The sequence below is a fragment of the Xiphophorus couchianus genome, chromosome 5, assembly GCF_001444195.1.
Source record: "Xiphophorus couchianus chromosome 5, X_couchianus-1.0, whole genome shotgun sequence".
NCBI classification, from domain to species: Eukaryota; Metazoa; Chordata; class Actinopteri; order Cyprinodontiformes; family Poeciliidae; genus Xiphophorus; species Xiphophorus couchianus.
Window position 1 is genome coordinate 30,557,680 of NC_040232.1, and position 13,739 is coordinate 30,571,418.

General features: G+C 37.7%; 1 protein-coding gene across 1 annotated transcript in view; it reads left to right on the forward strand.

Moving 5' to 3' along the window:
* Positions 1 to 4,020: 4,020 nt before the first annotated feature.
* Positions 4,021 to 13,739, forward strand: part of gcgrb (glucagon receptor b) — a 64,270-nt gene continuing 54,551 nt past the window's right edge. Inside the window, exon 1 of the mRNA XM_028017658.1 lies at positions 4,021 to 6,103. The gene's annotated coding sequence lies outside the window, so the exon portion shown is untranslated. The remainder of the gene's footprint in view (positions 6,104 to 13,739) is intronic.

Below are 13,739 nucleotides of genomic sequence, written 5' to 3' on the forward strand. Positions count from 1 at the left end.
GCTCCATTGTTCCATGTACTACCTCCCAGTATTTAAGCTCCTCTATCCCAGTTGCAACTGGCCAGTCTGTCTTGTTACCCTGGTTGTTGCTATGCTCTTCCCCTCCCATGTGCTCCTCAGAACCTCCTCGTGTCTCAGTTTTGGATTTGCTTTGGATTGTTTTGTGTTCCCTTGGCTGTTCATTTTCTGTAAGTTGAACTCCGATTTTGTTCATTAAATTTTCCAAACCGCACCACATTTTTACCTTCTGCTTTTGGGTCTCCCACATCATGATAGTATATACTTGAGTTACTTTTTCAAAAATGTGAATGAAGAGGAGCACAAAGTCAATCGTACAAATCGTACAAAAGGAGTATATTAAGAAGATAATTCTACAAAAATGTGACAGACAATAAGGATTAGGGTTAGTTATACACATATTTTATCTTTTTAAATGAGTGGAGTTCTGTATTATCCAGGAACTCTTTCATCGCATAATCAAGTAGCCATGTTCAGTTGTTTTGAAAATGCTGTATATATCAAACATGACTGAAAGGAAATTTGACTATCTAATTTGATGTCTCTGTCTCTTTAAGAAGTTCCTGCTCTTTTTGGCACATCATCACAGCAAGGCTTTTTCATTATGCTGTTCAAAGGTGCTGTTAGGAGCAGATCAGCGGATCCACCGGGTGTTTGCCAATTGGTGCTGGTGCAAAAAAAAATGTATTCTACACAGTACCCGTTAAAAGCAATCTTTAACAAAAGGAAAATATATATTTTTTTAAAACTAGCAAGGCAAGCTTTAAACCTTTTGCCTGCCAGTTTCTGGACATTTTTCTTAAATTATTGTTCTGGAAGGACTTCTGCAGTCTTTCTCCCCTGTGATGTTTCATCCAGTATTCTTGTTGCTTCCCACCTTCATTCAGATTTGCCTCCATCTCTGTTTTAACACAGGTGAGAAACTCAAATGGTAACTGGTGTTTCTCCAACAATGTTTTCATCCTGCAGAGACGCTCTGTCCCTGTTGGAGTTCATGATAGAAAGACATACATGTACACACCAACCTGTTTAAACAAGTCATATGTTGCATACACATAACACAGAATACTGGTCTTTTATACAGGGAAAAGGTTGATAATGACACGATTGATGTATTTACCCTTAGAATATTATCTTTATTTTTTTTGTTGCATACCTGTTTTCATTTTTAATGTGGTCTTATAAAGTTATTTTTCTTGTAAAGTGTCCTTGTGTCCTGAAAGGTGCTAGCAAATAAAATAAAAATAAATAAAATATCTTAAATGACTAAGATGAGACCGAAAATTTTACATCATATAGGAATAAAAAAATCACATGACACTAAATAATATAACCTGTACATTCGTGGAACTTATTTGTTACTTTATGAAATTTTTTTGCTATGCTCAATAATTTATATGTTAACCTTCGTGGATCCTTCCTACAAGATCTTATTTAACTTACTTTCAAGAATTTACTTGTTTTTTAGTTTTTTTTAGTTTTGTTTTGACTGTACCACACATTTTCTAGAAAATGAGATTTTTTCTTAGAAATATGAGGTACCGGCAAAAACTCACTGGTAGCTTTTCCTAGAACTTTCTTAGACATTTTCTTGATCTTACTGAGTTCCTTTTGTATCTTATTGGTAGATACAAATAAGATACAAAAAGAATTGACAACAATAACTTGTTTAGTACACATCTCACAGATAATGTCTGATATTTTGTTTTTACCTTCAAGGTTTCATGGCAACTTCTGAAACATTTGTAAACTCAGGTTACTTACGTCACATATTAAAAACCCTGATTATTTTAACTTCAACAAATTACAAGATGTCATCCTGAGATCCATAAGGTGCTTTCTTTAAAATGCTCAGAACCTACGGGTTACTTTGCTGAACTTACAGGGTTCTTTATGAGAACTTAAGCTTCTCTCCTTTACTTTTCTCATCTTTCCATGAACCTACTGGGTCTTTTCAAAGAATGAAACTATTACTTTTCTCTCCTCAAACTGACTAGTTTTGATTACTTCAGAAATGTGTCTCTTTTAAATAAAGTGCAAAAATACAAACAAAGTTGGTTTCTTTAGCAAATCTGATGCGATGTCAAAAAATGCTCACTTTTGTTACTGTGCTTTAAGTGAATCAGTCTGAGTTAATTTCTGGCTGTTAGATATTTAAATAGATCTGACAGAATAAAAAAATAAACAAAACAAATGCCATATTTAATTTTTTATCACTTTAAATCTGTGATTCCAAAAAACAGATTTGACTTTGAGTTTTAAGGTACACCGCCGGTTAACAGAGAGACGAGGAGAGTAAGACGATGGTGGTCAGGGTGTCCTGTACCAGCTCCCTCCTAAGTCTCTCTGCTCTGTCAACGTGGGTGTTTCTTTTGTTTTTTTTTGTTACATTGCCCTCGCTTTGCTGTCATGCTTCAGCTGATGCTCTGGCTCATTAGTAAAAGAGCCTTATTGCTGAACTCGACTCTGCTGCGCTACATGAGGAATTTGTTTTGGAAATTTCTCACTGCCCAGACTTAATTTTCTCTCACGGTAAAGTGATCAGAGCGGTTAAGTGCAATTTGCGTTCAGGCTAACAGACTGCATGCAACTGTAATTCACAAATGTTTTAACTTATCCCAGCAGGAAGCGCATTGATTTTGTTTTAGTTTGCCACACCTAAATCTGCATGATGATTCTGCTGCCACAGAGGCGCATCGTGCTTCCTTATGTAAGGATGGAGAGTTTTTTTCCCCTCAAACTCAGTGAGAAGTCTGAAAATGTCAGGCTTTATTACCAAGCTGACCCAGGCCTCCTCATCTAACCCCGTTATTCTTCGTTCAGTCCTTCTCATGTCTCGGCTTTTAAAAGCTCCTTTATGTTACTCCGCAGCCCATCTCACTGTCGACTGCTCTTCATCACCCACTATCTTCAGCAGTCTGAAACATTCAGCGTGCAGGTCACTCCGGGATGCCATCAAACTAGTCTGATTTTTTTCATATTTAAAACCAATTAAAGTAAAAAAAAAGAAGACTGAGCCTTCCGGTTGTGAGATTATGTAGTACAGCTTTTGTGTTGTTATAAGAATGTCATGCATCTCATAACCTGTAGAGCCCATTGATGGTTTTTTGTTATTTGTGAGAAGGCTCTCCACCTAGGGCACAATAAACCAGGGGCTACCATTAGCATTTAATATAAAAGAATAAATTGATCCATATTTAATTTGGTGTAATCTTCCTCTTCCTGCTTTTATTTGCACCTTTAAACACAGTTCTGAGACTGCGGTCGTTTCACACTATCATCGTTTATGTGTGTGTTTTTTTTAATTTGTCTTCTTTTCACCGCCATTTTTGGTGCAGCTGCTTATTTTACATAAAACCGCAAAGTCTTTGCCAGAAATCCTGAATTTAAAACTTTTTGCTATTGCTTTTTCATCTCTTATTCTCTTAACATAAAGCTCTATGTGCTGCTGTACAGTTTTTAACATTTAAAACCACATTCTAGACAGAGTTCGTTGGAGGGAATGCTTCCTGGTAGGAGTCACATGGTGTTGCTGGGTTTTCTCTTTGGTGCTGAAAAAAAGCTTGGCGCATTGACAATCTGACAGTGAGATCACTTTTAACCTTGTTATCTGACGTTGCATACCAGCCATCCAGTTGTCTTATCCAGTTATCTAAGAGCGTCTTCAGTCTTTCCACAAGTTCTGATTGTTTTTCTCAATTCCGATGCCACGTCGTTCTCCGTCTAGCCCGCAACCGCTAAAATGTTCAGTGCAATGCTGTGCCTGAAAACTTAAGAGCGCTTTTATGGTGTATGCCTTCATGTTGATGTAGAAATTGAACAATATGCAAATAGGAAGAGCAAAGAGTTGCTTTAAAAATTGCTTAAAAAGAAATCTGTCGAAATTGTATATGTGAAACTGCAGAAAATGGCAGTCTGTTGTGCACTTCTTTATTTAATGTGGTGATGTTATCCTTTTTTTTTTTTTTTTTTTACACAAACATCTGCAGATTAATTTAAAAGAGGCTTTAGACTTTAAAATGCTTTTTGACCTCTTTGGTATCACTATCGGTTGTGCAACATTGCAGATGGATATTTGGAAGCCACCAGTGGAAAGCAAACCTTTCCACTGGTGCGCCTCTCTTTCGCCTGACTTCATATTCTTGAGCCAAACAAGCAACACGCTCGTCTTCCTGTTGCTGCACCTTCGAGATGGAAACACCGAGCAGCAGGCATGATCGTGCAGCACGATCGGAGCCTTTGAAAGGTGACCCTCCTGCTCTTCCATATGGCCAACATCTGTTCCACCTCAATGACTGCACAAACTGCTGCGAGCTTTTTACGCTGCCAGGAGTTTTCAGAAAACGCAGCACAACACCGTCTGAAGCTTGTAGGAGTTTCTGTGGATCATGCTGTTGCTTTTGCTTTGCTGATTCTGCTCACTGCGCCACGACGACTGCAGCTTACACCCACCTGGGAAAAAGCAGTTCAAAGACGCTCCCCACCCACATTGCTTCACCTTTTTTTTTTTTTTTTTTGAATCCCATTTTCCCATAGGGACACTATAATCTCTGTGTTCACCATGAAGGGATGCTGTTTAGTTTTATTAATCAAGGAATTGTATAAAATACAAACCTATGGTCACTTTTTTTTGGATAGTTAAAAGCAAACATGACCTCTCTTGGGTCAAAAGGGGAAAACAATAATAATAAATTATATTAATTTGGAGTCAAGCTCAGAATTATGTGAAGCTTCCGGGTTTTAGGAGCCTTACAGGAAGCTGAAGTCACCCGTTTCACAATAAACTGAGACAAACTGGTAACATTTCCCATCTTTTAGATTTTCCAAGCTGCAGGCTTTTCAATCTCACAGTCAGTCAGTTTTCAAGATTTCAGATCATTTTACAGAAAGACACCTGAGGTGGGAAGGGAAGAAGCTTCAGGATGAATTGATTCACTACATTAATCTATACTTAGTTTTACATTAGTGTTAAGAGGTTTTTATTTATTTATTGATTAATGCTATTTTCAGTTTTTACTAAGAAACAGTTTCTTTTGGTTTCTGATAAGTTGTTGGTATGAATAAACATATTTCTTTTTCTTCAAGGTTCTTGTTTTAACTGGAAAAAGAATGTGACTGTGATAGTATTATTGGAAGCTAAACTTCAGCGTGTTAAGAAATTTGCAGCAGATGAAGACTTATTTAAGCATTTTTATATGCAACTGTAGTATTATTATGAGCACATTATTACTCAAGCTCACTCTGCTGCCCCCAACCTCACACTGAATTATTCATAGAGAGCATGTGAACCCATATTGCACACTGTTATGTGCAATATCTTGTGTCGCAAGTGGAACCGACCTCACATAAATTATGCATCTTGCATAATGTATGTTCTATTCATTTAGTGCTTTTCTGAGAATTTCTGTTGTTTGTGTTATTTTTTGTTTATTTTCATTTAATAACGGATGACTGCACCTTAATTTCATTGTAATTTGTATGACATGAGTCATGTTTGTTGACAGCAGTGCCTCTATTCTTTTCTACTGGCAGTAATCTATTCAATGAATGACCTCAGATATGTCATAGCTTGTAAAAAATAAGTAAAAAAATAAAAATGAAGAAGTGTCCAAAAACAGAGACAATAATTCACATACTGTGAATCATGTACGTTATTTATTTCGTTCTACGGAGTTTTTAAAGGGTATTATTTTGAAAGACTAAGCCGGAAATTATCCTGTATATTTTCAGTGGCTTTGTGCAGATGGTGGGAACACCGACACCTCAGCTCTCAGTCCGATTCACTCCACTCTCCGGGTCAGCTACAGGGGCGAGAATTCATTTAGAAACGCACGTCTTTATAAACTAAAAATAAAATAATATATATGCAAAATAAGAAGTTGGACTTTCTCTAATTGGATCAGAGACTATCTGTATCATCACAAGACTTTTTTTCTTTCTTTCCTTCTCTCTGTCTTTCATTCTTTCTTGTACTTCTTGCTCTTGTTCAACTGGGTTGGATGCGCTCTGTGATGGACCGGACCGGGAGCTGAACGGAGGGCTTGGTGGGGCTGCCAGGTGCGCACAAGGAGGTCTAAACCCAAAGGTAAAGAAACAAGCTTTCTGGGTTTTTTTTTTTTTTTTTTTTACCTGTTCATTGCGCTCCTAAAATCCGTTCATTCATTCATCTTAGTTGAGACGCATTCTTTTTCTGGAAACCTTAAACTTTTGATTCTCTTGTTCCGTCTATCACCACAAACATAGATGCTGAACTTTTTTTTTTTGCGGTGCTTTAAAAGCTTTTTATGTTTTTAGGTAAACAAATATGAATCATATCTCTGCCTGTATTGTTGTCCCACTTTATGCTTCTGTCATCGCGGCTGTTAGCTGCTGGATGCGCGCAGCCTTCCTACACTTTAAGTTCCAACTGGCCTCTTAGCAAATATTTCGATAATCTATTGACATCAGAATGTTTAGGTTTTTTTTTTTTTCCCCCCCAAGTGATATTTATCTGCGTGCCTTAATGCTAGAAACAATTCTGCGTGTTGCAACACAACTGTTTTCTCAGAAATGATATCAAATGCTGGACTTTTAGCGAGTCCGTTGATGTTGTTACAGCCTGTTTGATTAAACTTATGTTGCTTACATTTCTTTTCCTGCCGACTTAAAATGAGTTTACAAGCATTCGTGTGTTTGTGCATATTTTCAGCCGGCTTCCGTATTTATTTGTCAATTTTCAGCAAACACGGGTACCTTCTTATTTATTTATTTTTATTTTTAGACGTAATGTCTTGTGACTCATAAGTCATTCATCTATCAGGGCAGGCGATCTCTGCCATACTACTTTTCTCATCTGAACCGTGTAGAGAAGAGTTATGCATGCAGCTGCCAATGTAGGCTACATTCAGGTCCTCACAGCTGCAGCAGCCACCGGCAGTAAAACAAATCATAAATGTCCCCCTCAGCGAATTTACAGTAATCTACAGTCAGTACGAAATAGGGGTTTCCAGCGAGGCTTCTTTGGAGACTCGTGAAACTTAAAAAAGGTTCAATGCAGTCCACCTTAAATTCTACAAGAAAATAAATAATATGTTGAGCTGCTCAACTAAATTTTATTAAGTGTTAAATAGCTTTGTACCTGTAAAATATTTGAGAGTTTTTTAAAGTAAAACAAGCAAAGTCGTCACGTAAATATTATATGTAAAACATATTTAGAATGTTTAACATTTTACCACTTAGGGTATTTTACCCTCAAACAATTATAAAGCATAAAGCAGTATAGTTTTTCGTTTCATGTCTTGTTTTTCTTTTAATTTGTTGGTAAGAATCTACATTTGTTCATTTTGCTAAGCTGTGTTTGTGTCACTTGACACGAAGGATAGTAATTCTCACATGACATGGATGTCTCAACCATTTTGTTTTATTTATGTATCATTTTACTCATAAAAATGTAACATCTTGATGTAGCCTGAATAAAGGATGCATCCCAACATTTTATTTTATGGGATGTTGTGTGTAAAATTGGTGAACCTTGCTTTTGTGACAGCTCCAAGCAAAACGAAGCATGTGAAGTATAGTTGTGTGTACATTTCTGAACTTTAGAATCACATTGATTTAAAACTTACTGAGCCTTAAAGAGCTGCATTTTCCAGCTGGGACACATAGGTATTTATACCAATTTAGCCTGAACTGACTTGTTGCTGGTGTGTTTAGTTGGCACCTTTTGTATTTACCCCTTTGATTATATTTACACATTTCTAGTTTGTCACTACTTCCATATCTTCAAATATGTCGTTTTATACCTATATCCTAGAGATGGACAATATCATGATATAAGCATTTCATATCAGTTGATATCAATAGTTACTGATTAGATTTCAAAATGTTTAAAGTACTAAAAGTATGTACTGTCCTGTTTTATCAATAATTTTCTCTTGCGCTGTTGTTCTCATTTTCTTCTTTCTCTCCACATTGTCTTTTTTTTTTTATTTGTAAGCAGTTAAGAGGCACAGTGGTGAAACCTTAAGCTGCTGCTACACATGTTACTCAATAAGTTGTTGCTAGGAAACCAAAGAGTGAGTGAGTTAGTTGATGCTCCAGACCTTGCCTCTCTGTCAGTGAGAGGTCGAGTGGCTCAAGCCTTTCCTCTTCCTACATCCCCCAGAATGCTGTGCGGTTCTGGATTGGAGTTCATTGATATTATAGAAAGTTCTGTCTATCACTATATATGTTGCTATGGATTTATTGCTCAGTATATCTAAGCCCAATGTGCTTAGATATACTTCTATTATAATAAATTATCATAGAAATGAAAAAAAATCTCATTTATAATTTACTGGCAACTTTACATTACCCCACTTCACATTACATATATATATATATTTATGAAATATAGAATATTATGACTAATCACACAAACAAACAAACAAAACTCCCAATGACTTCCTGCTGATTTATCAGACTCTGATAGCAAAACTTTAGAGCAAACTGTAACTAGATAACGGAAAATGACCGTAAAATCATTTTCACTCAAAGGTTTGTGGGAAATGCCTCCATGGTGGGTAAGAATTATGCAAGCCTTGTATGGAAGATGGCTTATTTCCCCCAAAAATCTAGGCACAAAAAAAGAAAGGCAACAGTGAGAAATGACCAGCACTAACTCAGGTTCCGTGTACTAGCTCATTCTTGCTACTGAGAGACTCCATCTCTGAGTTCATTTTCTCCTTCAAGTCAGGTACTTGTTCAAGGTCCCTTAAAAGTAATCTGTTACGTCTTTCTGCTGTGAACAATTGAATTATCTGACCACCAAAAGTCTCCCCCCATATTTTGCTTTGCTTAAATTAAACTCCTTCCCTTCCTTTCAAATCTGCTCGTGTCCGTCTGCTTTCCTTCACTTTCCAGTAAGCCGAACTCCTCTTCCCTCAGGCTCATTGTTTTCCCTCCAGACATCAGGCGTCTCTTTGTAACAGCGTGGGGCCCACAGGATTTTATTTATCTGGTCAGTATGGACCCGCAGAGGGAACATTTGCAAAAGGACAGATATTGATTCAAAGAGGCTGGTCTACAAACATGTAACAGGGTGAAATGAGATAATGACTTTTTTCCATTAACTTCTACCAACTGACCTAAAAGCACAAGGTTTCAGTGGAAGTTTTTCAGTCGATATGTGGACAACAACAACGGGCTGTTGTGAAATAAAGACAGGGCGAGTTTTAATCGGCTCTCTGACTTTTGATTTATATGATCTTACTTCTGAATGCATGTTAAATAACTTTTCGAAGCATTTTCTGACATTGACTTGTGTCATACCTGCTTAGTATTTCTCTCTCGATGCAATGCACTGATTAGCGTAATAACAAATTTAAGATGTATTCAGTCAAGAATAAAATTTGTCACTTACTCAGTGATTTTAAAACCTCATAAATCTTTTGATTATCAACTACAAGCTTTATGTTTTACACAGATGCTCAGATCTTCTAAGGACTCTGGTCAGAATACCTGCTTTCTTTGGGTTGCCAGTTTGTAAAAATACCAGCAATACTAAGAACGGTGCCGGGATCTAAATGCAAAGATTAATAAATGTGCTTGTGCTCAAGGTTACTTAATCGGTTTATTCATAGAAATGTGTCCAATGGGGAAAGTACGTGTTTTACGTTTAGGTGGGGAAAAAATGATTACCCCATAAAAAAACTATTATGAAGCCTCATGATGTTATTGCTGCTGCTGATCCAGACTGAGTAGAAAGTTTCAATGCATAAAAACAACAGTATGTTAGAATTATAACCTAAGAAAACAGCCATCAAGCGCAATAATACTGTGGGATGATGGCTCTACCTGACACCCTTCACAATCGGCTGTAGCTACAACAAACCATTTCAGACACTTACTTTCACACACTTTTCCTTTCCATTTGAAACACTTTGGGCTGTTTTATCACTGGAAGATCTGTGAACTTGGGATGGATTTTCATTTAGTACAAAACAAGGATGTTTGACCTTAAACTGAACAACACAAGTGGCAAGTGGAGCGATGGTGGTAGGAGCTTGTCCTGTAATCGGTGGGTTGCCAGTTTAAGACACTTACATGGTGGTCAGAGCGCCGGTGCATGGCAGCCTTGCTTGTTTCAGACTGCCCTGGGCAGAGGAGGGTACAATGTATCTTCACACCATCAGTGTGTGAATGAGTGAATGTAGAGTGAAATGCTTGGAGTCCTCTGGATTAGATAAAGCGCTCTACAAGAACCTACCGCTTACAATAGAAGGAAATTGATTTAACCTGATAGTTTCTTTCGTCCAGAAGTGTCGGGGTAGGCTTACACTACTCTGCTTGTAGAAATAAATAAAAAAATTATTTCCATAAGATCAATGACTGTGTCTGGGTAATCGGCTGTATTATTTCAGCCAGGGAGGCACGAGGACTGCTCTTTGTTGCTGCTTTTCATTCATGCTTGACATTGTAAGCTACACTTGGAGGATGATGTAAACATCCACTGACACGACAGCGCTCACTCGAGCAGCCGGTTTCCACCGAGTCCCACTGCGTGCTTGTGATCACAGAGCGAAAATAAAGCCGCTTGATAGGAGCGTAATTAATGAACGAAAGAGTCACATGAAGATTGATATCTCAAACATTCAGTACATCGGCTTGCCTGAGAAGTCTTTTGTTCTCCTCTGCAGCCAGCATGTGCAGCAGAGCAAAGTCATTACTGAAATCCTGCTTCAAGAACCAATGAAGATAATAAAAGAAAACCACGCACACACACACTCCCACCAACGAGCACCCCCCCCCCCCCCCCCCCCCACACACACACACACATGCATGCACAAGCAATATTTGAGATATTTGTGGGTAATAAATCACAAATCTTTGCACAGCTGATCTGCGCTTCTTGCAGAAACTCCACGGTTTCAAACAATGCGTGGCCATCCTCATAAAAATGGCATATATCTCAAAGCAGATGTGCATATTTAATGCCAATTTTCTTTTGTGGGCTTCTGCATTTGATCTGCTTGTTATTTATTTATTAGTGTTGGTTAAATTGCAGGGTGAATGGAAAAAAAGCCCATGGGCTTGTCTATATTCTGCACATTCTCATACATATACAGTAATGATGCAGCTGGATGACAGATTCCCTGCTGAAGCTCCCGCTTGCCGAAATTCTCCAACATGAAATGCCGTCATGTACAGTGCTGTATAAAAAAGAAAGTATTTCCTCCTTTGCAATTTTCTTCTGCTTTGTTTTCTCTTCTTTCCTTTTTTTGCCGCTTATCAGCAAATTTTAATGTCAAACAAACATAGCATAAACAAACAAACAACATAGTTTTTAAATAGAAAAAAAAAGTGATCAAAAAGTGAACAACCAGCACCTGCTATTAATCTTTTTACATATGGATTATTTTCAATGTTGGGATTGAAAAGTGAAAGCAGATTAACAGCTTGTACTTTTTGTCTATGTTTGGATTTGTGTAACTGTTTTGTTTGGACTCTGGACTTGCAGGCTCTGACCAGTCTACTTGGAAAAAGATATCCAAACCAACTTGGCTTTATGTTAAAAGTATTTGCCTCCCTAAAACTAATAATAGTTGTGTCACCTTCACAAGAAACTACGGCCTTTATGTGTGTTTTGCAACTGTGAACCTTTATTGAAGGAACCATAGATCAGGCAGACGTGGTTTGGTTCCTTTATTGAACCAAAACCATTTATCTCTTCAATAAAGGCAGGTTGTGTAGGTGGTGAAGTGCCAAAGCATTTCCTGACTCACACTATCACCACCAACTCTGACTATATGCCATATTAACATACAACTTCCAAAAACATCTACTTTTATCACATTTGTTCACATAGTAATTTCTCACAGGTCTGGGCGATCACCAAGATGTTTTTTATTTTTTTTGGCAAAAGTGATTGAGGCTCTTGTTTTGTTTTTGGTCAGCCGTGGTTTTCACCTTGCAACTGTTCCATGGGTGCCATTTTTGCCCAATTTCTTTCTCAGTCTCTTCTTCTGGTTAATGAACTTCTTAGCTGTGCTAAGCAACGTCTGCAGTGCTTCAGATATTCTTGGTCATTTTTCTACCTCCTGGAAGTTTTCCTGTAAGCTTCATGGCTGCTCCACGTTTTGTCCGTTTGCAGATTGTGGCTCTTATTGTGACCTTCTGGAGTTCAAAACACTTAGACTTTCTCTTTCCATACTGAGAATTTGTTTCTCTGTTCTCTCTTGGACGTCCTGTGACTGAGGCTGGATTGTGTTGCTAGTTCGTGTGTTCAGATAAGTTAAACTTACTCAAAGCCGTCACTCTACGGATCAGGCATTAAGGTGGCCATTGTGCGGCTACTGAAACCGCCTGTCTGAAAAATTATTTTAATCGCAAGTCATGATTTAACAATCGGCGATGGTGGGGCATCTCTTCTTCACACAAGGTCCAGGTGGTCTGAAAGCTTTTTGTCTTAGTAAATTAACGTCATGTTTGATTTTGAATATTCAATTTTGCCAAAAAGGCAAAAGCAGAAGAGTCTGCAAGGGGACCAAGAGTTTTTCACTGCACTCCATGTATGTAGCAGTTTTATATGTCACTGGAAACAAAACACACACCGTTGTATGTTGAGAACAGGATCGTGTCTGTGTGTATAAATTTTAATGCGGGCGTGCCAAAAGATGGTCTGCTCTATCAACATGCTTCTTTATTTAATCAACACGAGCCGAGCCTGTTTCCCGAAGCAGCCTTTGCTGAAACAGCTGATTTGTTTTGCTAAAGAAAAAAGTTTCCAACCATGGCATGAACAAACTGAAGGTCCATCTAGTGTTAATAAGAAAAACTGATGAAAAAAAGAAGGTGGAGCGCTAAATGTTCTTTGTTACTAAACTAAGAAAGTTTTAATCGTAATAAAATATTAATACATATGCTTTGCTCATGTTTGATAATTGGCCCAACCTAGGAGGGACAAGCCAAGTTTGCTTTTCCATTGTTTTCGTAAACCTCTGAGACTTTCATGAAAAATAAGAATTGGAACACAATTGCTGAAAAATAAATCATACACGCTCTGTAATTTTCCCATCAAGAATTATAGATTATATAATATAACTGTATATAACATAACTTTATATTTTCATCACCTTAAGACTCCTGTTTTGTTCTCTATTGCTTTGCCATTGCTGCTACTTTCAACACTGTCATTAAGACGAGCATCTTTAAAAAAGTTTAACATGTTAAAGAAATTATAAAAGGCACTAAGTATAATTGCATACTTATGTCAGTGTTACAGTGTAGTAATCTGAACTACACTGTAAGGATTTGAGTTTTTCTGTGTTTGTTTTAGGTTTCTGTGTCTATTGAGTTTCCATGTTGTCCTGTCTACCCCTTGATTGCTCCCCGGTGTGTCTCGTTCCCTGATTACCCTCTGTGTATTTATACTCACCGGTGTTCCTTGTTTCTCATCCCGTCCTTGTGTAGTCTGTCTAGTCTAGTCGTCTTGTCCACCGTCAAATCTGTCATCAGTTGTTTGTAATACCAGTTGCTACCAGTTGTGAGCATTAGCCTTCTGCTTTTTCTGTGCTGCCTGGATTTTGGACTTTGAACATCTGACAACTTCATTAAATTCTTCATTTATTCACTCCAACCTGGGTCATCTGCGTCTGCCTCACCACCTCACACCGCAATTTATGACACTTTATGACACAGATTTCCAGTGATCAACCTGTCAACCTCCCAGAAACTGTCTGACCGCAACAGTTCACAGATGATTA